The sequence below is a fragment of the Capricornis sumatraensis genome, chromosome 20 (genome assembly GCF_032405125.1).
Source record: "Capricornis sumatraensis isolate serow.1 chromosome 20, serow.2, whole genome shotgun sequence".
NCBI classification, from domain to species: Eukaryota; Metazoa; Chordata; class Mammalia; order Artiodactyla; family Bovidae; genus Capricornis; species Capricornis sumatraensis.
Genome location: NC_091088.1, coordinates 64,430,872 through 64,456,605, shown reverse-complemented (window position 1 = coordinate 64,456,605; position 25,734 = coordinate 64,430,872). Strand labels below are relative to the sequence as shown.

Below are 25,734 nucleotides of genomic sequence, written 5' to 3'. Positions count from 1 at the left end.
ATCTTCTTGATGGCATTTAGCAGCCTCTTCATCTAATTCTGCCTCATCTGTGGAGGAAAGTGAATCATCATTTTCTGGCGGACGCGATAAGTTACAAAAGGGAGGGTCACCTTTAATTCCCTTGGGAACAGCATACGTGGGCTCCGAATCAGGAACATGAAGAGGATTTTCTTCCTGTTTTAATAAATTTCCTAAACGTTTTAATTCATCATTATCAAAATCCAAGCAATCCCGAATTAGTGTCCAAAAAGATAAAGTTTCTACAGGAACCTTTTCAGGGCCATGTAAAGTATAATGAGCCCGAATTTGTTCCCCTACCTTTTTCCACGTCTCTAAGCTCACCGTGCCTTCTCTGGGGAACCAAGGACAAACTTCTTCAATAAATGAAAGAAAATTGGTTAATTTAGGTTTAGAAATAGTAATTCCCCGATGTTTTAACATTACAGATAGCATATGTACAAAGAGTTGACGACTATGCGTCTGTCCCATATTTATACTCTCAACGATATACCTTACTGCTCCTTCCTTGATAGTCGCTAGTATACCTATATACTCACTCTTTTCGACTTAATATGAGCAGTGGCGAGGAGAAGCTGTCGATCTCGGGCCCCACGTTGGGCGCCACCTGCCGCGGCCAGCACAAGCAAGAGTCGCACCTGCAAGGGGAGAGAAACGGAGCGTCCCCGCGTGGAAAAAAAAGAGAGAGAGACAAAAGATGGGGTTGAGAGGATCAGACCCACTATGTCTGATGCCTTCCTTTATTAGGCCACGGTATTTATAGGGTAAAGTACGTGACTTAAGACATGTATAGGGATATTCTTTAATCTCAAAATACAATCACCAGACCCCTATAAGTACTCTATCTTTTAAGACATGTTGCAAGAGCTAGACCTCCTGGAGCAAGACGGCCTGGAGCCTTAAGGGCTGTAAAAATTCCTGAGGGTGGCGGGACAGGGAGCTTAGGTCAACGCCTAAGGCTCCGCATACCTGCGGAGCAGCTCCCAGGATTTAACCCTTCACGGGTCGTCCCCCGCATCTACTTAAATTCAAGTTCATGTGAACTGAAAAATATTCAATATTAAATGTTTATTTAAATTAAAATATAATTGTTTGCTAATCTAATTGACATGTCTTAAATCATTATATAATACTTTTATTGTGCCTAGATTTAAGGTAAACTAAGTTTGTCAACAAAAAGTAACTCTTTATAAATATATATATAAAGGATATGAAAACTTTTAGAGAAACTCTAATAAAAATAATTGTATTTTCAAAATGTCTATCTAAAATAATCTCTTAGGATTGGAGTAACTTAAATTCGTAAAACTGTACTAAATGAAATAATAATAATAATAATAAAAGTTTATTAAATAGCTAGGTCATTTCCAAATAAAGATTTTAAAACATTAATTATTGAACACTAACTTCCTCTTACAAAAAGTTTTTCTTACAGAAAAACTAAAGAGATTTTAGACTATTAATAAATATATAGAGAAATATATATTTATATAAAAATAAATATATAATATAGTATAATAAATATATTTGCCAATCTATAAAATGCTAATATACAAGACACTTCATATTTGCTGAAGAAAAGTAAGATGTATGCTTTTAATAAAAAGATATAAGAAATGGCTAATAAAATGAATACAAACATATAAAGGTTTCTGACAAATGAAAGAGAACTTTATGGAAAATGGATGTAACTCGTTGCTCTGAACTTTCTTCCTCTTCCTTCTTACATGTCTCGATAGATACAAATTCTTCTTAATTATATGGGCCACACCTCTCTGAGGTGAAATACACGACATGATATAATCCTCCTGTTAGCTTACTTTGCAATAATCAGAACACCTAATTCTATAAAAATAGACATTGGCCCTGCCTATATTTCTAAGCAGTTCAAACAGTTTTTACATTCATTCTCTATTAAACAGATTACAGATATTTCTTATAATCCACAAATTCAAGACACAGTTAAACAAACACATTACACACTGAAACTACAAATAAAAAATTAAATACATGGGAATACCCAGGAACACTTTTATCTTCCTTATCCAGAGCAGAGTTTACTAGATTCCAATGCAATATGTTATTTAAGCCTATAACTATTGTTATATAGCTTTATTTGTTTAAATTTTTTTAACTTACCGCAAGGAGATATGGAGAAGGCAATGGCACCCCACTCCAGTACTCTTGCCTGGAAAATCCCATGGACGGAGGAGCCTGGTAGGCTGCAGTCCATGGGGTCGCCAAGAGTCAGACACGACTGAGTGACTTCACTTTCACTTTTCACTTTCATGCACTGGAGAAGGAAATGGCAACCCACTCTGGTGTTCTTGCCTGGAGAATCCCAGGGACGGGGGAGCCTGGTAGGCTGATGTCTATGGGGTCACACAGAGTCAGACACAACTGGAGACGCAGCAGCAGCAGCAGCAGCAGCAGCAGCAAGGAGATATCTTGACACGAACAGAAAAACATTTCGAGGAATTGAAAGACTCTTCTCTTCCTCTTCCCATTTGGTACCAAGACAGGTTGAATAAACAATGGAAATCTGGGAAATTAATCTTATACGGAAAGGGGTATGCTTGTATTTCCCCAGATGGATCCAAGGAACTCACATGGCTTCCTCTTTGGAAGAGCCAACCCAAGGGGGCCCCTAGCCTTCAACATAGAGGCAAGACAATAACCCCAGGAGGAAGAAATTCCAATACAGGCCATGGCAGCTCTAAAGACCTCCAGAAAGCACTGCCCTCAGCGGCATCAACCTTATGATCTCCCCTCTTGGTGACAAATAAAAACCCTTACTCATCAAGCTGAAAATCCGGTTTCTCAATAGAGAATGCCTCGGAGTCCTGAAAATATTTTTTTGCCCTGTTTGCTTTGCTTGCTTGTGCCTCCCACCCCGCCCCCCCACCCCCTCACCATGCCCGCCCCCCCCACCCCCTCACCATGCCCGCCCCCCCACCCCCTCACCATGCCCGCCCCCCCACCCCCTCACCATGCCCGCCCCCCCCACCCCCTCACCATGCCCGCCCCCCCCACCCCCTCACCATGCCCGCCCCCCCCACCCCCTCACCATGCCCGCCCCCCCCACCCCCTCACCATGCCCGCCCCCCCACCCCCTCACCATGCCCGCCCCCCCCACCCCCTCACCATGCCCGCCCCCCCAACCCCCTCACCATGCCCGCCCCCCCAACCCCCTCACCATGCCCGCCCCCCCCAACCCCCTCACCATGCCCGCCCCCCCCAACCCCCTCACCATGCCCGCCCCCCCAACCCCCTCACCATGCCCGCCCCCCCAACCCCCTCACCATGCCCGCCCCCCCAACCCCCTCACCATGCCCGCCCCTCAACCCCCTCACCATGCCCGCCCCCCCCAACCCCCTCACCATGCCCGCCCCCCCCAACCCCCTCACCATGCCCGCCCCCCCCCAACCCCCTCACCATGCCCGCCCCCTGCGCCCGCTCAAGCTGAACTAATCAATCACACTACTGGGCTTACATACCCAACCCCCCTTTACTTCAGGTTGTAGAATGGACGGAGAAAAGACCAATCCTATTAACCAATGACTCCATACATATGCCTTCTCCCTGGAACCTTAAAGGGCCATCACACCCTGAAGAAGGGAAACTAATATCTCTTTAGGTTATGAAGTCCTTCCTTTGTGTATGGGCCCAGCAAAATTATGCATAAACGTTAGCAGACAAACTTGGGCTTTTGCCCTGCCTCCAAAAGAGGACTTTCAGACATTGCTTGGATTATTTACTGCCCTTTCTTTGTCCGTGAACCATGTTTATACTACTGAAACCTTAGGGAAAGAACAAAGAACACTATGCAAAGGGCTTACTAATAAGAACTTTAGATATACTCCGGTTCATTGAGACAAATGTCAGGCCAGATCAGGAAAACTAATGTTTGTGGTTAATCATACAATTGTCGATTGGGGACCCCATGGTATGTGGCTATCTAACTGCTCAGGTGATATTAACAGCACTGTATGTGATTATGCTACTCAAGTAGCATAGAAGGTTAGTAACACTACAATGGGACATTACCATGAGAAAGGACTCCTTGGCTGGCTTGATGGTCCTCGAATCGTCCTCGATAAACAGATTGGGCCTGAACAATGGGACACCTGGAAACTTGCTGCGAGCACTGAAGAACTTAGGACTTGGACTGGACATTTCACAGGGACCAATCGTAGTCATAGAGACTATTTCTTTCATTATAATCAATTATATTTCATACAAGCTTGTGTTCCCCTTCCTTTTGTTCTAGCTATAGGAAGTTTACAATTCAATAAGACGTTACGTTCTGTTACTTGTATGAACTGCAAATTATATACTCGTCTTAACTCTTCTGTTTCCTTAAGAAATGAATCCTTTTTGATTCTTCGATCTCAATGTAGTCTGTGGTTACCAATAAATCTCCAGCGGCCCTGAGAAGAAGGTCCCATGGCTGGACTTGCTTCTCGGTTACTTATTAAACTGCTCCAGTGATCTAAACCATTCATTGGATGGGTGATTCTTGGCATTTTGGGATTAATAGCTATTTGCTGCCGTCACTGGCATTGCTTTACAAACCTCAATTCAAACACATAACTTTATCCAAAATTGGACTAAAGATGCTCATACTATGTGGGCCACTCAGGCTCAGACAGATGAAGATATTCAGGATGAAATACAGGAACTAAAAAGTCATCAAACGGGTTGGAGATCAACTAATAGATGTACAAAAACAGGTGATGCTAAAATGTGATTGGAATTCTACTCAGTTTTGTGTTACTCCTGTTCAATTCAATAATAGTACCTACAAATGGGAATAAATCAAATTTCATTTACCAAATAAACATGATAATTCCTCTCTGAATGTACAATTATTACAAAAAGAAATCTTTGAAACCTTTTCTAAAAATCTGCCCTCTTCCACTAATTTGGAAACTTTAGCTGAACTAGCTGATCAATTATCCGGGTTAGACTCACGCAGATGGTTTCAAAGCATTACTCACAGCACTGGGTTTGGAACTGTAATTTTCGTGATTGTCTTGACAATTATATTTGTCATTCACCGTTGCCTTCATGAAAAAAATTGTTAAAACTAAACAAACTCAAATGGTCAGAACCCTTTTTACAAATATTATAAATAAGGCGGAATTGTCAGGGAATGTTTAACAGGATTCCTGTGTGCTGTTCCTCATAAATCCTGTTCCTTATCAGTTTCTGTTGTGAGAAACCAGTGGAGCAGCACGGTGCTCCCAGGACTGAGATCATAGGATGAGACAGGCTTGAAACGACTTCAGTAAACCTTCTCCTCATGACAAAACTGCTTAGTCTCGATCCTCTTTCTTAAGATATGGATTGTCTCCTGACCTTGTGATCATTACTAATCCCTTGGTAATGGTTGCTGTACGTTTGGTTTTCTGATCTTTATCATCATCAAAAGAAATTTCTTGTACAACAGCCTATATATACTCACAGAAAGATAATTAAAGCACCTTTGCTCCATCAGAGCTTGGGTCCCAATGTCTTTCACTTTCTTATCGTCGACTCTGGACCACCAGGTTCCGGTCCATTAAAGGATTCCAACAGATTCTAACGCAATATATTCTTTAATCCTGTAACTATTGTTAATACAGCCATGGCGACTTTAAAATTTTCCAAGAAATGCCACACTCGAGGTCATCAACCTTATGATCTCCCAACCTGGGGACAGATAAAAACCCTTACTAATCAAGCTGAAAATCTGGTTTCTCAACAGGGAATGCCTCGGAATCCTGAAAATATTTTTGTCACTATGCTTGCTTTTGCTTCCCCTGCTTAGGCTGACTTGATTAATCACACTTATTGGGCTTATATACCTAACTCCCCTTTATTGCAGGTTGTAGAATGGACAGATATAGGACCGGTTGTATCCACTAATGACTCAGTACATATGCCTCCTCCTTGGAGCTTGGAGGGGCCCTCTCATCCTGAGGAAGAAGGAAGATTGATTAACATTTCTCTGGCTATAAAATCCTTCCTTTATGCATGGGCCCAGCAGAATTATGTATTAATGTTAGTCGACAAACGTGGGCTTTCCTTCTGCCTTCAAAAAAGAACTTCCACACATTGTTTAGACTGTTTACTGCCCTGGCCTTTTATGAGAACCATGTCAATACTATCAAAACTCTAGGACAAGGACAAAAGTTGGAATGTAAGGGGTTTACTTATAAGGATTTTAAATATACTGTTTATTGAGATAGATGTCAAGCTAAATCATGGAAATTCATGTTTGTGGCCAATTACACCACTGTTGATTGGGGACCCTATGGTATGTGGTTATCTAACTGCTCAGATGATATTAACACTACTATGTGTGATTGTTACTCAAGTAACATGGAAGATTACCAACAGTTCAATGGAACATTTCCATGATAAAGGACTCCTTGGCTGGCTTGATGGTGGAATGGCACCTCCTTGCCCTCAACTTGTCCTCAAAAGACAAATTGGGCCTGAACAATGGGACATCTGGAAACCTGCTACAAATACTGAAAAGCTTGGAACTTGGACTGGATATTTCACAGGGACCCATCACAGTCATAGTTACTCCTTCCATTATAATCATTTATATTTTATACAAGCTTGTGTTCCCCTTCCTTTTGTTATTACCATAGGAAACTTACAATTTAATAAGACTTTACGTTCTGTGACTTGTATAGATTGCAAATTGTATACTTGTCTTAATTCCTCTATTTCTCTAAAGAAACTAATCTCTTTTGATTCTTCTATCTTGACGTAGTCTGTGGTTGCCAGCAGATCTCCAACGACCCAGGAAAGAGGGTCCCATGGCAAGACTTACCTTCCAGTTACTCACTAAATTACTCTGACGATCTGAACGATTAATTAGTGCTTGATTCTTGGCATTTTGGGGTTAATAGCCATTTGCACCACTGCCGCTGTCACAGACACTGCTTTACAAACTTCAATTCAAACACAAAACTTTATTCAAAATTGGACTAAAGATGCTCTTATTATATGGGTCACTCAGGTTCAGATAGATGCAAAAGTTCAAGATAAAATACAGGAATTAAAAACAGCCATCCAATGGGTTGGAGATCAATTAATAGATTTACAAAAACAAGTATTAAATTGGATTGGAATTCTACTCAATTTTGTATCACTTCTCTTCGGTTCAACCATAGTGATTACAATTGGGAAAAAGTCAAATTTCATTTGGAAGATATGCATAATAATGCTTCCTTAAATGTACAATTGTTGCAAAAGGAAATCCTTGAAACCTTCTCTAAGAGTCTACCCTCTTCCAACAATTTGGAAACCTTAGCTGAACAGCTAGCTGATCAATTATCTGGGCTAGACCCTCAAAGATGGTTTCAAGGCATTACACATAGTATTGGATCTGGAACTATAACGCTGATAACTATCCTGGTGATTATATTTGTAATATACTGATGCTTTTCAACTAAAATTGTTCAAACTAAACAACTTCGCTTGGTCAGGGCCTTTTTCACAAAAGTATCTAGAGTCATCCCCAATTATGAAAAAATAAAAAAGAGGGAACTGTCAGGAGATATTCAACTTTAAAGGATCCAACCTGATATTTTCTTCTTTTGTGTGCCGTTTCTCAAAGACTCTATTCCTTATCAGTTCCTGGAAAAAGGAACAAGCAAAGCTGCTCACAGTTCTCAGGACTGAGATGATGAGAAAGGACATCTGCTTGGACTCCTTTCAGTGATTCCCTTCATTGACCTTTTACTTGAAGGTAATCTGTTCAGTTATGCCCCTCTTCCTCAGGATATGGGATGCTTTCTGGCCCTTTCAATATTGTTATTTGCTTGGCTTTATTTTTCCTCAATTTTTTTTTACTGCCTAAAGCTGCCTTGTATGAAGACATATAAACATGTGTTTCTGCAAATAAAGCATGTGTTTCACTCGAGACTTGGGTCCCCTGCTTCCTTCTTCTCATCGACTTCAGTCCCCAGGTCCCAGTCTACAAAGACTGTGACAGCTCTGTCTTCAATTTCCACAAATAAGAGTGACTCTTCTTTAATCATACATACAACAGTTATTTCTATCCAATGGAGAACATGACCCTATTCCTATGCATTGTTCCTGGCACACCACCAGGCCCTGGTAACTGTCCCTCTCCTCCTACAAAAAGCCCAGGCCCTTTAACATCTTGCCTACTCTGTTCAAGGTCAGTTGGTTTTATAACAGGCTGGACTATGTACGGAAGGGCTTCCTGATCCTACTGACCATGAGTCATGTCCTAGTTTTACATTATTTTCCACCCTCCCTGTTGCTAATTCACACTCACTATTGCATTTTGTAATTCAGGCTGTGTGTTTTTCAGGGAAACACGGATGTGAGTGAATTGTATCTAATGAAGTCGGTCCCTTCATCTCACTGATTCCTTCCCATAGAATATCATGAAATGCATGTAGCAAATGCATTTGATCAATGTATTACCAAAACCAAGCTCTTAGAGCTCACCACACAACAGCCCAATAAACTGAGAGACTACTTGTTGGGCAAGGAATAGTGACTTTATTCAGAAAGCCAGGAGACCAAAAAGATGCTGGACTACTGTCCCAAAGAATCACTTTTGCTGAGTTAGAATTCGGGTTTCTTTTACACGAAAAGATCTCTATAGCTTCTCTTCAAATATGGACTTACTGCTGAGTATCTGAACTAAAGTCATCAGAGAATACATAGAGTGAAAAAGGTAAAGGATGTGCCACAACCACTGAGTCTGGGAAGTATGGCTCCACTATACTCCTATCTTGTGACTTTTGGGTAAGATCCTTGCCACACACATTACATTGCCGTGTGTTTTCTCCAGCATAAATACTCTGGTACTACTGGTGAGATGTGAGGATAGGGTTATTATTTTTTTTTTTAACATCTGTGAAATTGGTGAGGAATCATTCTAGAATGAATTCATGTTCTAAAGACCTGACTAATAAATACATATATATCTGGCTTCTATCCAGTATGAATTTTCTCATGAAGCCTAAGATGTTGCCACACTCATGATATTTGTATGGTTTCTCAGTAGGATGAATTCTCTGAGCAACAGTAGGGTGTGAATTCTGAACTTTGAATTTTGAAGACTTCTACCATATACCACATTCACATAAGTTTCTCTCATGTATGGATTTTCTGATGTTTAGTGAGTGCTGAGACCTGAGTAAAGGATTTTCCACACTCATAATATTTTAAAGGTTTCTCTATATGTATTCTCCGATGTCTTTTAAGGTGTGAATTTTGACTGAAGAACTTGCCACACTCATTACATCTGAAAGGTCTCTCTCCAGTATGAATTCTCCAGTGAAGTTGAAGATGTGGTTTTTGACCGAAGACTTTTCCACACTCATCACATTTGTAAGGTTTCTCACCAGTATGAACTGTCTGATGAGTTAAAAGGGTTGACTTTACACGAAAGGCCTTGCCACACTCATCACATTTGTAAGGTTTCTCTCCAGTATGAACTGTCTGATGCCTTAAAAGGATTGACTTTACATGAAAGGCCTTGCCACACTCATCACATTTGTAAGGTTTCTCTCCAGTATGAACTGTCTGATGCTTTAAAAGGATTGACCTTTCATGAAAGGCCTTGCCACACTCATCACATTTGTAAGGTTTCTCTCCAGTATGAACTGTCTGAGTTAAAAGAGGTGACTTTACACGAAAAGCCTTGCCACACTCATCACATTTGTAAGGTTTCTCTCCAGTATGAACTGTCTGATGCATTAAAAGGGGTGACTTTACACGAATGGCCTTGCCACACTCATCACATTTGTAAGGTTTCTCTCCAGTATGAACTGTCTGATGCCTTAAAAGGATTGACTTTACACGAAAGGCCTTACCACACTCATCACATTTGTAAGGTTTCTCTCCAGTATGAACTGTCTGATGCTTTAAAAGGATTGACTTTTCATGAAAGGCCATGCCACACTCATCACATTTGTAAGGCTGGTCTCCAGTATGAACCCTCTGATGACCAGCAAGGTGTTCATTTCGGCTGAAGACTTTGTCACATATATCACATTTAAATAATTTCTTTCCTGTATGAATTTTCTGATGTCTCCTGTGGCTTGAGCTGTCAGAAAAGGCCTTGCCACACTCATCACATTTGTAAGGTTTCTCACCAGTATGAATTGTCTGATGACTTAAAAGGGTTGACTTTACACGAAAGGCCTTGCCACACTCATCACATTTGTAAGGTTTCTCTCCAGTATGAACTGTCTGATGCCTTAAAAGGATTGACTTTTCATGAAAGGCCTTGCCACACTCATCACATTTGTAAGGTTTCTCTCCAGAATGAACTCTCTGATGACTTATGAACTGTGAAGCCCGAATAAATTGCTTGCCACACTCGTCACATTTGTAAGGTTTCTCTCCAGTATGAACCCTCTGATGACCAGCAAGGTGTTCATTTCGGCTGAAGACTCTGTCACATATATTACATTTAAATAATTTCTTTTCTGTATGAATTTTCTGATGTCTCCCAAGGTTTGAGATGTCAGTAAAAGCCTTGCCACACTCATCACATTTGTAAGGTTTCTCTCCAGTATGAATTGTCTGATGCCTGAAAAGGATTGACTTTACATGAAAGGCCTTGCCACCCTCATCACATTTATAAGGTTTCTCTCTAGTATGAAATCTCTTATGACTTGTCAAATGTGAAGGTTGACTAAAATGCTTGCCACACTCATCACATTTGTAAGGTTTTTCTCCAGTATGAACCCTCTGATGAACAGCAAGGTGTTCATTTCAGCTGAAGACTTTGTCACATACATCACATTTAAATAATTTCTTTCCTGTATGAATTTTCTTATGCCTCCTGAAGTGTGAGCTGTGAGTAAAGGCTTTGCCACACTCATCACATTTGTAAGGTTTCTCTCCAGAATGAACCCTCTGATGACCAGCAAGGTGTTCATTTCGGCTGAAGACTTTGTCACATATATCACATTTAAATAATTTCTTTCCTGTATGAATTTTTTTATGTCTTCTGAGGTGTGAGCTGTCAGTAAAGGCCTTGCCACACTCATCACATTTGTAAGGTTTCTCTTCAGTATGAACTGTCTGATGACTTAAAAGTATTGACTTTACACGAAAGGCCTTGCCACACTCATCACATTTGTAAGGTTTTTTCCTGTGTACTTTGAGTTCTTGTGTTATTCCTGAAGGATTCATAAAATCATTCTCATATATATTAGAAACACTGGTTTGGACACAAGGAGGAATTCTTTGAAGTGGTGAAAATGAGAAACTATTGTTGACAGACCTCTTAACTTCATTATATTCAAAAATTATCCCACCAGTTTGAAATATATGCAGCTTATCCTGAAAGTTAAATCCAAGCCTGTTTCCAAAGGGCTTGATGCCTGCATCCTTTCTGTCATGCGAATCTCTTCCATCAGGCACATTTCCCTTAAGGCTTACAGGTGTCCCTTTGTAATTTCTTTCGTCATCTCTCCCTTGACACTCAAAGTCACACATATTTTCCTGACTTTCCCAAAGATGAACATGTTTGATTTCACAGCTTTCAGGGCTTCCCAGCATCAATGTTTGGAATGTTTCTTGTTTATCACTGTTCGCTTTGCATTGTAAATGCTTGATCACGAGTGTAGGAGAGATATCTACAAGACAAAAAGAATCATAGGTATCCTGCTCACAATAATTTAAAAATAAATGTTTCATGTTGAATATATACTACACCAAGAGTAATACTTACACCAAGTTATGAAACACCACAATGATGACCTTCATTGTTTAGAAACACTAAAGGAATAGAATTCTTAACTTAAGAAAGCATAACATAAATTCACCGTTAAGGTAGCCTAGTTTTAAAAACCATATGCCAAACACACTCACATCGGACAATCTTATGCCAACTCTCAAAAACAGTATTTTTCTACCAGGACCCTTAAGAATCTATCAATCAACAGTTGTCTCAAATTGAAAAGAAAAATATTATACTATCATTGTATTCTGCATACTTAATGTACATAAATAAATTCTAAACAATATATTATATATTGTAACAGTAAATAATCCAAAACCAAGCTTACCCAATTAATAATTAACTATTCATAATTGGTTGTTTACAATTGAAAACAAATGAGAAAATGAAGAATATGACAAAAACAATTTTTTGGAAACAACATAGATTTCTAAATCTGCTATAGAACTACGTACCCAAAAAGAAAAGGCATTTTACAATGTTAACAACTAGTATGTGTCAGCTGTATTGCAGAATACATGCTAAAAGACCATCATCTGTAAATGACACATAAATTAAGACGTAAAGTAGTCACCAGTTTTCTAACAGCCAATAAACAAATCCCTACCTATGTTGTTGTTGTTCAGTCGCTCAGTCGTGTTTGCCTCTTTGTGACACTGTGGACTGTAGCCCACTGGACTCCTCTGTCCATGGGATTTGCCAGGCAAGAAAAGTGGAGTGGGTTGCCATTTCCTTCTCCATGGGATCTTCCTGACTCAGGGATCAAACCTGGATCTTCTACATTAGCAGGTGAATTCTTTACCACTGAGCCACCAAGGAAGGCTTCTCTCTAGCTATGCACTATTCTTAATTACTTGGTTTAATGGCACCAAAATATAATAAATAAAAAGTGAGTACTTTGCGTATTCATTGATTAGGGTCAGACACAATATTGCTGCAAAATGTTGTAAGTGAAAAGCATACAATATATAATGTAGTTGAGGTTTGACAGAAAACAAAATTCTGTAAAGCCATTATCCTTCAATTAAAAAATAAATAAAATTTTAAAAAGATATAATGTAGATAAAGTCACATCATAAAGAACATGACAGACTACAGATATTACTTTTTTTAAACAAAAATACATTTTGAGTATTTACTAAAAAACACGTACTATTGTAAGCCAACTGACAGCACTAATTTGCTTTAAAAGGCTTGAGGTAAATTAACATGTTTTTCTCTACTTAGAGCAGGAGACACACCCAATTGGCATACAAAGTGGTAAGAGAACCAGGATATGAATCTGAACCTACAGACTGAGAAAACTTATTTGTAAGCATGATCACCCACCAAATGAAAGATTAGAAAAGATTAGAAAATATTTTAAAAAAAATACAAAGAACTTAGAAAGAAATATCAAAGACGATACAAGACAGAAGTAGTCTGTTTAACTATTATTCAACCATCCCATCTCGAAATGGGTTGTGAGTCATCATGGATGCACAGAGTGATTTAGGTCATGTCCTGAGAAACTTGTTCAATAGATGACCAGACATTATCTTTATGGTGAGAGTATATAGAAGGTGGAGGGATGTAATAGGTTAAGAACAATGTTTCCATCCATATCAAGGTACTATGTGAGGAATGGTCAGGACTAAGAAAGGGCCTGCATGGAACATAGGGTACACAGGTTTATGTCAGGTATCAGCTTGTGACTGCATGTCTTTGTGAAAATAACTAAGAGCACAAACTAATCTACTGACCTTAGAAGAAGAGAACTGGTTCAGCAAGTTTATGGGCATTATACTATGGGCATGAGACAGAAACAAAAGAGATTTTTAAAGTGACTGTGATATATGGAGAAAGCAGGATAAGACCTGTTATACTATTTACAATGTAATGTATCTAACTGTGAATTTTGTAAGTTACAATGGAATGCTTATATTCAAGAAAAACATACACAATATTCCAGGATATTGTGTAAGAATCTTATGAGCAGAAATCAGAAGGAAAATCCAGGAAAAGGCTATCTAAACCTGGGTTCCTCTGACAAGTACGATTAATCTTTTATTGGACATTTATTTCATTTCTTCTTCCACACATGTTCATCTCAAGATTGAGGAGTATCAAAAAAAAGGAGGGATTGAAACTGACTCTGGAGGACCTTCCCAGTTACAAAAGCCTTTCTGAGGCATCCAACTCTTTTTTGTAGAAAAAGGCTTTATTCTCTTAGACCTTCCCTGAGTTCAAAAGAGCAGATTCAAACAGTTACTAACACATTAAAGGACATTCAAGGATCATACCATGATCAAGTGGGATTTATTGCAGGGATGCAAGATTTCTCAATATCCACAAGTTAATCACTATGATGCACCACAGTAACAGTTGAAGACTAAAAATCATATAATCATCAATAGACGCAGAAAAGGTTCTGACAAAATTCAAGTTCTATTTATGATAAAAACCCTTCAGAAAGTGAGCACAGATGGAACCTACCTCAACATAATTAAGACTTTATATGTCAGACACACAGCTAACATCATACTCAATAGGGAAAAACTGAAAGGATTCGCCTTAACAACATGAATAAGACAAGAATGTTCACTATTGCCACTTTTATTGAACATACTTTTGGAAGTCCTAGCCACAAAATCAGAAAAGAAAAAGAAATAAAAGGAACTCAAGTTTAAAAAAAAAAAAAAGAAGAAGTAAAACGTAACCATAATGCTACACACAGAAAATCCTGCAGATACCACCAGATGACTACTAGACCTCATCAGTGAACACAGTAACATGCTGGATGTAAAATATATAGAAAACTGCTGCATTTCTATACACTAATAATGATATATCAGAAAGCGAAATTAATGAAAAAACCCTATTCACCATCTCATAGAAAAGAATAGAATTCTAAGGAATAAACCTACCTAAAAAGTTAAAAGAACTGTACTCATAAAACTCTGAGAAGTAACACTGTCAAAATGACCATACTATCCAAGGCAATCTACATATTCAATGCAACCTTTATCAAATTAACAATGACATATTTCATAAAACAAAGATAAACTTAATTTGTACCAAAACATAAGACTCTGATATCTAAAATTATCTTGAGAAAGGAAAACAGAGCTGGAGGAATCATGTTCCCTGAGTTCAGACTATACTACCAACTGAGAGTCAACAAAGCGAAAGTGAAGTCGCTGAATCATGTCCAACTCTTTGTGACCCCATGGACTGTAGACTAGCAGCTTACTCTGTCCATGGGATTTCCCAAGCAAGAATACTGAAGTAGGTTGCCATTTTTTCTCTAGGAGATTTTCCTGACCTAGGGATTGAACCTGGGTCTCTAGCATTGAAGGCAGATGGCTTTACTGTCTGAGCCACCAGGGAAGTGGTATGATGATGGCACAAAACAGAAACACAGATCAGTAGAACAGGATAGAAAACCCAGAAATAAACCAATTTACTTAAAGTCAATAATTTTATAACAAAGGAGGAAAGATATAGAATGCAGAAGTCTCTTTAATAAGTGATGCTGAGATAAATGGATAGTTACATGAAAAAGAATGAAATTACAACATTCTCTAACACCACATACAAAAATAAACTCAAAATGTGTTAAACATCTAAATGCAAGACCAGACAGTACAAAATTCATAGTGGAAAACAAATGCAAAACACTGACATAAATGTCAGCAAAATTTTTTTGAATCTGTCTCTTAGAGTCATGGTAATAAAAGCAAAATCAAACAAATGAGACCTAATTAAATTTAAAACCTTTTTGCAAAGCAAAGGAAACCAAAAAAAGAACAAAAATTCAACTTTTGCACTAGGAGACTATATATGCAAATGATGCTACCTATAAGGGATTTATTTCCAAAATATACAAACAGTTCATACAGCGTAATATCAAAACAAACAACCCAATAAAAAATGGGCAGAAGATCAAAACAGCTATTTCTCCAAAGGAGACAAATAGATGGCCAACAATCACCTGAAAAGATGTTTGATGTCTCTACTTATGAGAGAGATCCAAATCAAAACCACAAAAATGTATCACCTCACATTGGTGAGAATGACCACCATCAAAAAGTCTATAAACAATAAATGCTTGGGAGGGTGTGGAGAAAAGAGAACCCTCCTACACTGTTGAAAGGAACATAAATTGGTACTGCCACTTTGGAGAATAGCATGGAGGCTCCATAAAGACCTAATAATAGAGTTATCAAATGAACCAGCAATTCCAATCCTGGGCATATATCCAGAAAGGATGAAAACTAATTCAAAATGATACATGCACCCCAATGTTTTTAGCAGCACTATTTATACCAGCCAAAACATGGCAGCAACCTAAATGTTCACTGACAGACAAAGGGATAAATAATATGTGGTACATATATACAAGGCTTATATTCTGAAGTGAAAGTAGCTCAGCAGTGTCCAACTCTTTAAGACCCCATAGCCTGCAGCCTGCTAGACTCCCCTGTCCATGAAATTCTCCAGGCAAGAACACTGGAGTGGGTTGCCACCTCCACAGCATAAAATACAACAAAGTAATGCCTTTTGCAGCAATATAGACAGACTTAGCAGAGGAGGCAATGGAACCCCACTCCAGTACTCTTGCCTGGAAAATCCCATGGATGGAGGAGCCTGGTGGGTTGCAGTCCATGGGGTCACTAAGGGTCGGACACGACAGAGTGACTTCACTTTCACTTTTCACATTCATGCATTGGAGAAGGAAATGGCAACCCACTCCAGTGATCTTGCCTGGAGAATCCCACGGACAGGGGAGCCTGGTGGGCTGCCATCTACAGGGTCGCACAGAGTCGGACACGACTGAAGTGACTTAGCAGCAGCAGACAGACTTAGGGATTATTCTAAGTGAAATAAGACAGAGAAAGACAAATATCATAAGATATTACATGTTGAACTGAAATAAATGATACAAATGAACTTATTCACAAAATAAACTCACCAGCATAAAACAAAAACTTATGGTTACCAAAGGGGATAGTACAGGATGGTGATGGGAGCAGAAAAGGGAGAGATAAATTAGGAGTCTGAATATATACAAACTAATATATATACAACATAGATAAACAACAAGAACTGACTATAGCTCAGGGAACTATATTGGGTATCTTGTAAACTGCTGTATACCTGAAACTCAACATTGTAAATTAACTATACCTAAGAAGTGGAAACCACGTTGAAAGTCAGGAAGGGCGGCGGTGAGGAGATACCCCTCATCCACGGTAAGGAGGAGCGGCTGCACTTTGCTGGAGCAGCCATGAAGAGATACCCCACGCCCAAGGTAAGAGAAACTCAAGTAAGATGGTAGGTGTTGCAAGAGGGCATCAGAGGGCAGACACACTGAAACCATACTCACAGAAATCTAGTCAATCTAATCACACTAGGACCACAGCCTTGTCTAACTCAATGAAACTAAGCCATGCCCCCGAAGCAACCCAAGACAGGTGGGTCATGGTGGCAAGGTCTGAAAGAATGTGGTCCACTGGAGAAGGGAATGGCAAACCACTTCAGTGCTCTTGCCTTGAGAACCCCATGAACAGTATGAAAAGGGAAAATGATAGGATACTGAAAGAGGAATTCCCCAGGTCAGTAGGTGCCTAATATGCTACTGGAGATCAGTGGAGAAATAACTCTAGAAAGAATGAAGAGATGGAGCCAAAGTAAAAACAATACCCAGCTGTGGATGGGACTGGTGACAGAAGCAAGGTCCGATGCTGTAAACAGCAACATTGCATAGGAATCTGGAATGCCAGGTCTATGAATCAAGGCAAGTTGGAAGTGGTCAAACAAGAGATGGCAAGAGTGAACTTCAACATTCTAGGAATCAGTGAACTAAAATGGACTGGAATGGGTGAATTTAACTCAGATGACCATTATATCTACTACTACAGGCAGGAATCCCTCAGAAGAAATGGAGTAGCCAACATGGTCCACAAAAGGGTCTGAAATGCAGTACTTGGATGCGATCTCAAAAATGACAGAATAATCTCTGTTCATCTCCAAGGCAAACCATTCAATATCACGGTAATCCAAATCTATGCCCCAACCAGTAATGCTGAAGAAACTGAAGTTGAACAGTTCTATGAAGACCTACAAGACCTTTTAGAACTAACACCCAAAAAGATGTCCTTTTCTTTATAGGGGACAGGAATGCAAAAGTAGAAGTCAAGAAACACCTGGAGGAACAGGCAAATTTGGCCTTGGAATGTGGAATGAAGCAGGGCAAAGACTAATAGAATTTTGCCAAGAAAATGCACTGGTCATAACAAATACCCTCTTCCAACAACACAAGAAGACTCTACACATGGACATCACCAGATGGTCAAGACTGAAATCAGATTTATTATATTCTATGCATCCAAAGATGGAGAAGCTCTATACAGTGAACAGAAACAAGACGAGGAGCTGACTGTGGCTCAGATCATGAACTCCTTATTACCAAATTCAGACTCAAATTAAAGAAAGTAGGGAAAACTACTAGACCATTCAGGTATGACCTAACTCAAATCCCTTATGATTATACAGTGGAAGTGAGAAATAGATTTAAGGGCCTAGATCTGATAGATAGAGGGCCTGATGCACTATGGAATGAGTTTCATGACATTGTACAGGCGACAGGGATCAAGACAATCCCCATGGAAAAGAAATGCAGAAAAGCAAAATGGCTGTCCGGGTAGGCCTTACAAATAGCTGGGAATAGAAGAGAGGTGAAAAGCAAAGGAGAAAAGGAAAGATATAAGCATCTGAATGCAGAATTCCAGAGAATAGCAAGAAGAGACAAGAAAGCCTTCTTCAGTGATCAATACAAAGAAATAGAGGAAAAGAACAGAATGGAAAAGACTAGAGATCTCTTCTAAAAAATTAGAGATACCAAGAGAACATTTCATGCAAAGATGGGCTCGATAAAGGACAGAAATGGTCTGGACCTAACAGAAGCAGAAGATATTAAGAAGAGGTGGCAAGAATACACAGAACTGTACAAAAAATATCTTCACGACCCGGATAATCATGATGGTGTGATCACTCATCTAGAGCCAGACATCCTGGAATGCAAAGTCAAGTGGGCCTTGGAAAGCATCAATACGAACAAAGCTACTGGAGGTGATGGCATTCCAGTTGAGCTATTACAAATCCTGAAAGATGATGCTGTGGAAGTGCTGCACTCAATATACCAGCAAATATGGAAAACTCAGCAGTGGCCACAGGACTGGAAAAGGTCAGTTTTCATTCCAATCCCAAAGAAAGGCAATGTCAAAGAATGCTCAAACTACCACACAATTGCACTCATCTCACATGCTAGTAAATAATGCTCAAAATTCTCCAAGCCAGGCCTCAGCAATACGTGAACAGTGAACTTCCTGATGTTCAAGGTGGGTTTTAGAAAAGGCAGAGGAACCAGAGATCAAATTGCCAACATCCGCTGGATCATGGAAACAGGAAGAGAGTTCCAGAAAAACATCTATTTCTGCTTTATTGACTATGCCAAAGCCTTTGACTGTGTGGATCACAATAAACTGTGGAAAATTCTGAGATGGGAATACCAGATCACCTGACCTGCCTCTTGAGAAATCTGTATGCAGGTCAGGAAGCAACAGTTAGAACTGGACATGGAACAACAGACTGGTTCCAAATAGGAAAAGGAGTACATCAAAGCTGTATATTGTCATCCTGCTTATTCGACTTCTAGGCAGAGTACATAATGAGAAACATTGGACTGGAAGAAACACAACCTGGAATCAAGATTGCTGGGAGAAATATCAATAACCTCACATATGCAGACAACACCACCCTTATGGCAGAAAGTGAAGAGGAACTAAAAAGCCTCTTGATGAAAGTGAAAGAGGAGAGTGAAAAAGTTGGCTTAAAGCTCAACATTCAGAAAATGAAGATCATGGCATCCGGTTCCATCACTTCCTGGGAAATAGATGGGGAAACAGTGGAAACAGTGTCAGACTTTATTTTTTTGTGCTCCAAAATTACTGCAGATGGTGACTGCAGCCATGAAATTAAAAGACATGAAATTATTCCTGGAAGAAAAGTTATGACCAACCTAGATACCATATTCAAAAGCAGAGACCTTACTTTGCTGACTAAGGTCCATCTAGTCAAGGCTATGGTTTTTCCTGTGGTCATGTATGGATGTGAGAGTTGGACTGTGAAGAAAGCTGAGTGCCGAAGAATTGATGCTTTTGAACTGTGGTGTTGGAGAAGACTCTTGAGAGTCCCTTGGCCTGCAAGGAGATCCAACCAGCCCATTCTGAAGGAGATCAACCCTGAGAGTTCTTTGGAAGGAATGATGCTAAAGCTAAAACTCCAGTACTTTGGCCACCTCATGCGAAGAGTTGACTCACTGGAAAAGACTTTGATGCTCGGAGGGATTGCGGTCAGGAGGAGAAGGGGACGACAGAGGATGAGATGGCTGGATGGCATCACTGAATCGATGGCCGTGAATCTGAGTGAAGTCTGGGAGTTGGTGATGGACAGGTAGGCCTGGCATGCTGCGATTCATGGGGTGGCAAAGAGTCGGACACGACTGAGGGACTAAACTGAATTGACTGAAGAAGTGGAGAAGGATATGGCAACCGACTCCAATATTCTTGCCTGGAGAATCCCAGGGACAGAGGAGCCTGGTGGGCTGCCGTCTGTGGGGTCGGACAGAGTCAGACACGACTGACGCGACTCAGCAGCAGCAGCACCAGCAGCATACCTAAAAAGAATGGTTAAAACAAAAACAAAAACACCTCTTGCGGAGATGTTCAAAAGATGTTTCACAAGGGTGTAAAAACTACTAAATGGGGGAAGCAGTCTATGAAACAAGACATGTTGACAAAACTGAATACCCACCAGCAAAAGAATTTACTTGGGACATTATTTTACACTACAGACAAAAATGAACTCAAAATGGGTCAAAGACCTAAACCTAAGTCCCAAATGTACAAAACTCCTAGAAGTAAATGTGCAGGAAATGTTTCTGGAAATTGGACCCACAAATCGTTTATCAGATATAACACAAAAAGCACAGGCCACAAAATAAAACCAGATATTAATAAATTGAACTATATCAAAATTATAAACTACTCTGCATTAAAGTGCAAGGAGTTTGAAAAGACAATCAACAGTAAAAGAGAAAATATGTGGAAATCATACATCTGATAGTAAGTGAGTACAAAGAATACATAAAGAATTTTAAGAGGGACTGATCACCAGTTCCACCATAGGGACCATTCCCCAATCAACCATCCAATGCATTGCAAATACAAAATGGAAACACTAAGAGTAACAAAGAAATTTGAACTCAATGATAAAATAAAAAGATACCTACAATGCACAGAACAACAGTGCAGCCAATAGCCTCATAGATATGAGAATGTGAACTTGGACAAAGTTGTCCTGGGATAAATTCCCATACCATTTACAGAGGCTAAAATATATGGTCCTTGATACACATCAACAACACTGTCATGGTGCCCTTGACAGAGACTCCAAAGCCAGAAAATAACCTGGAAAGATGTATCGGGCTCTCGTGATACTTTCTCTCTCATCATCCTAGAACATACTGACCACTCTACTGGATAGCTTCAAGTGCTGACTTTGTACAGAGCAAGAAAATAACATTAGGAATAGTGTCTCCATCACAGTTTTCTGTTACCTACTAAATCCACTCCACACAGACTCACCAGAGGCTGCCAATTAAACATAGGTGGATTATCACAGCAAGGAAACCAGATAAAATTTCAGACCCTCAGGAATATATTTCAAAGAAATTGAAGAGGTAAAATGATACAAAGTAAGGAGAATGGAACATCAGGAACAGTTGACATTCCCAGACTGGGTAGAGCAGCACAAGAGTAAAACTAACACAACATGAAGGTCAGACATTACAGCATCTTGAGATGGGACCATGCACTCAGCCTACAGATGACAAGCTAAGAGCCCGCGAGATTCACATATGCTCCCCTCGTGGGATCTAGGATCAAAAAGACGATCTCTCTACCCACTCTCCTTACATTTTCCTAAGTAACAAGCACAGAAGATCCAACCCACCAGCTTGTCCCACTCCTAAACAGAAAAAAACAGCCCTTTAGAGATACTCATTTTTCTTTATATGTTGTAGTTTTGGCTACTTTTACATCACTCCCCACTGTCCAGAGCTTTTTCTCAGGCTCCAATGTGGAGATAATATTCAGATCAGAAACAGAAATTCTGGGACTCCCTGGGTGATCCAGTGGATAAGACTCTGCATTTCCAATGCAGGGGGTGCAGGTTTGATCCTTAGTCAGGGAACTAAGATCCCACATACAGAATGGTGCAGCCAAAAAAAAAAGTAAACAAGCAAGCAAAAACAAACAAATAGACATTCAGCATTATCAGAAGAAAGAAATCTAAAGTGCTGTGGATTTTTTTAAACACTGAGCCAAAAGTCAAAAGGTAGAAAATAGGAAATCAGGTTTTTTGGTTTTTTTTTTTTAGCATTTGCCAGTAAGCTTCGTACATAATTAAGCTCTGGGACAACCTCAGATATGACATGAAACAGACACAGCATCTGAAGAGGGTCCGTTTAACCTTGTGAAGCTGTGTCATGCCCCAGTCACCAGAACTCTCAGATGAAAGACATCAGGGCCTGCCAAGGGGCACACAGGGAAAATGCAGATACCCAAGGGCAGCTCTGGAAGGAAGTTATCCTCACCCACAGACAGCAGGTTCCTGTAGGTCTCCATCATCACATCCCTGTACAAGGCCCTCTGAGCAGGGTCCAGGAATTCCCACTCCTCCTGAGTGAATTCGATGGCCACATCCTCAGAGGTCAGTTGTTCCTGAAATGAAACCACATGTCACCAAAAGGGCCATGAAAAGTTCTCATTTTCATGCAAAAGAGAAGCGTAGTAAGGGGTAAGGATTTATGAGATCCTCCAATTAATATGGATTTTTCATCATTGTTCAAAATCCATGAAATATATAAAGATAAAACTCAACACTGTTTTGGCTATACAGAAGTGTCAGATATTATGTTCTACCCAGTGAGTGCAACTCATTATCTAGATGAGGTACAGCATGAGCGGTGTCTTCAGAGAAGACGAAGTCCACGGCACTCTTAATGGAAAGGTCAAAATTTTCAGGTATGATGTTGATAACAGCAGCAAGGACCAAAAGTGTCTGAGGGCTTCCTGTTGCTCTAAATTACTCTAGTATTACTCTAAACATTAAATAAGTACTTTACAGGCAAGAACCTGTCATCAATATAATAGCTCATTAAAGAACCATCTGTTCCCACCTTACAGAAGAAAACCTGGGTCACAGACACTCTGAGAAACTTGACTCAGATCAAGAAGGTAAGAAACGTTACATGAAGCACCTGAACTCAGAAGCTTGGGCTCAGCAACTGAAGCTTAAGCATCTAACAGTGAAGTAATACAGAGAACATTGCAAGTCCTTTGACAGAGGGCTCCTAAAGAAAACTTGAAAGAAGTCCAATGTGAGCCTCCTCCCTGCCCCTCTGTCTTCTCTGCAGGGGGAGCAGCTCTCGGGCCTCATGCCTTCATCCCTTGAAAATGGACACCTATGACAAATTAGTCTCTACCCACTCCCTGATTGGGAGAATCTCCCCGCTGTTGAGTGATCACTGTCCACAGTGGTGGTGAAGGACTGGAGACACTGACCAATGAGAGCCACAGCAGCTTGGCAGACCCAGGTCCCCGGACCATCTCACTTATTCCTAGCCACAGTTTCCAAACCAGTGCCATTTCAAAGGACTCTGACACAGCAGCCAAGTTCCCTGGAGCTGGAGCTGCCACAGCAGGGTTGGCTGGCTCCAGGGCTGGAAGTGGGACTGTGTTCGGGAGCTTCACCACTGTTATGCCAGGAACCCTTCTCTGAAATAGTAGCTCTTCTATGCCATGGGCTTGGCCCTCTCCAAGGCCATGGGGCTCTTTTGCCTGATGGTGGTCTAGCTCATCTTCTTCACGATATGAAGGAGCTGTTTCCACCTCCCATAGTTCTTTCTCCTGTGTCTGCCCTGTATGTTCCCTTTCCTGGAACTCTGCAGGCAGCCGGGGGAAAGTGGTGAGCTCTGGGTTTGACAGAAGGAAAACAAATAAATATTGTATTAATATGAAAGAAACACAAAGTCCAAGGTGAACAATGTGGAATGGCATGAAACGTCACTATAGATGTGGATACAGAAACACAACTGTTAGTAATTTACTACTTAAAACACTAACAGGATTGTTCAGAAAATTTCAAGGCCACAAATTATACTGATAACATAATTTCAACTGAAAAAAAAAAACGTGGTATGTAGTTTGAAAATCATGATGTCTTCTATTGCACATGCATGCATGCTTATCTATAAAAAAATTAACTGAAATGAGAGGATTCGTCTTTTGGAAGATTTTTTGGACAATTTTATATCATCCTTTTATTCACATGTATTTCAGCATCTTTCAGATGATGAAAATGTATCCTCTGTACTCAGCTGAGTTTGTCAACAGGATTCTATACTATGCTACCAAAAGAAAACTGGTAAAAACATTAAAAAAAAAAAAGAATACTTGAACTCAATTCATAATAAAATTACCATATACAAAAATACTAATACAATTTTATCCATTTAAATTTACATAGGAAGGCATTAACAGAAGCCAAACACTTTCTTTGCTTTTTTTTCCATTAATAAAACAGTGATTTGAAATTAGAAGAGTCCATTAGATTATGACCACAAAAAAATTATCACAATAACAAAGTAAAAAAACTTCTTGGCAAAAAAGAATATGGAAAAAAATATAGTTATTAAGCAAGACTATCTCAAAAAACATCATGATGAGACGGAAACATTCAATACATTCCTTCTAAAATTACAGTGGCACGAAAGGAGCTGTCCAGGGTGCCTGTCTTTCACCACCACAAGATGTGCATGAGCAGGGCCCACTAGAAAAAGTAACAGGAGAAAAAACCCAGGGCAAGAGACACAGAGTTTGTCAGAGACTTGAAACAGGTAGTATCCACAAACCTAAAGACATGGAAAGGTGAAAAGTGAAAGGATGGAAAAAGACAGTCCATCCTAAAGAGAGCAGGGGAGACTCTTATATCAGACAAAATAAACTGAAGAAAAAAAAAGTGCAATGAGATAAATATTTTATAATGATAAAACGGTCAATTTACTAAAAAGCTGTAACAAGTAAAAATATATATACATCTAACATTAAATAACTCAGAAAAAATGAAGCAAACATTGAACAGCCATGTACAGATCACACAACCCAACAAAAGCATAAAACACATGCATCTCAAGGACACATAAAACATGCTCTATGAGAGACCACATATTAGGCCAAAATTAACCATTTTAAGAGACTGATACCATAAAAGTATCTTCCCTAACAACAACGAAATAAACACAAGAAAGAAAATTCCTTACATGTGGACATTAAACAACTCACTCTTACACCACAAATGGGTTTAAGAAAAAAATCACATGGAAATTTTTAAATATATGGATGAAAATGAAAAGACAACATTACAAAATTTATAACACAGAGAGAAGACTGTACTAAAAGGAAACTCTGAACTGTTAAATGCTTACAGTAAAAAAGAGAAAAGATCTGAAATCTGAAATCTATTTTTAGACCTCTAGGAAGCAGAAAACAGAAAACAAACTAAACTCAAGGTTAGCAGAAGGAAACATGTAAAGAAGATTAAACCAGAGATAAAATAGAAAGTAGAAAAATATAAAAATCAACAAACCAAGAGTTGATGTTTTGAAAAAACTGTAAGGGAAAACCCCCACCTTGACTAAGGAAAAGAGAAAAAAGATTCAAATAACTAAAAACAGATATAAAACAGGAGGGATTACAACTGAGGTCAAAGAAAGTTTCTAAAGATAAGGAAGTACTATGAGCAATAATGCCTATAAGTGACAGTATATAGGAGATAACGGCAAACTCTCAGAAACATAAAAACTATTTTACTCA

At 39.5% G+C, this 25,734-nt stretch overlaps 2 pseudogenes; one reads left to right on the top strand and one right to left on the bottom strand.

Annotated features, from left to right (window-relative positions):
- Positions 1-8,598: 8,598 nt before the first annotated feature.
- The window catches only part of LOC138096574 (zinc finger protein 208-like), a 93,362-nt pseudogene continuing 76,226 nt past the window's right edge, over positions 8,599-25,734 (bottom strand).
- On the top strand, positions 23,427-23,715 carry LOC138096110 (uncharacterized; annotated as a pseudogene).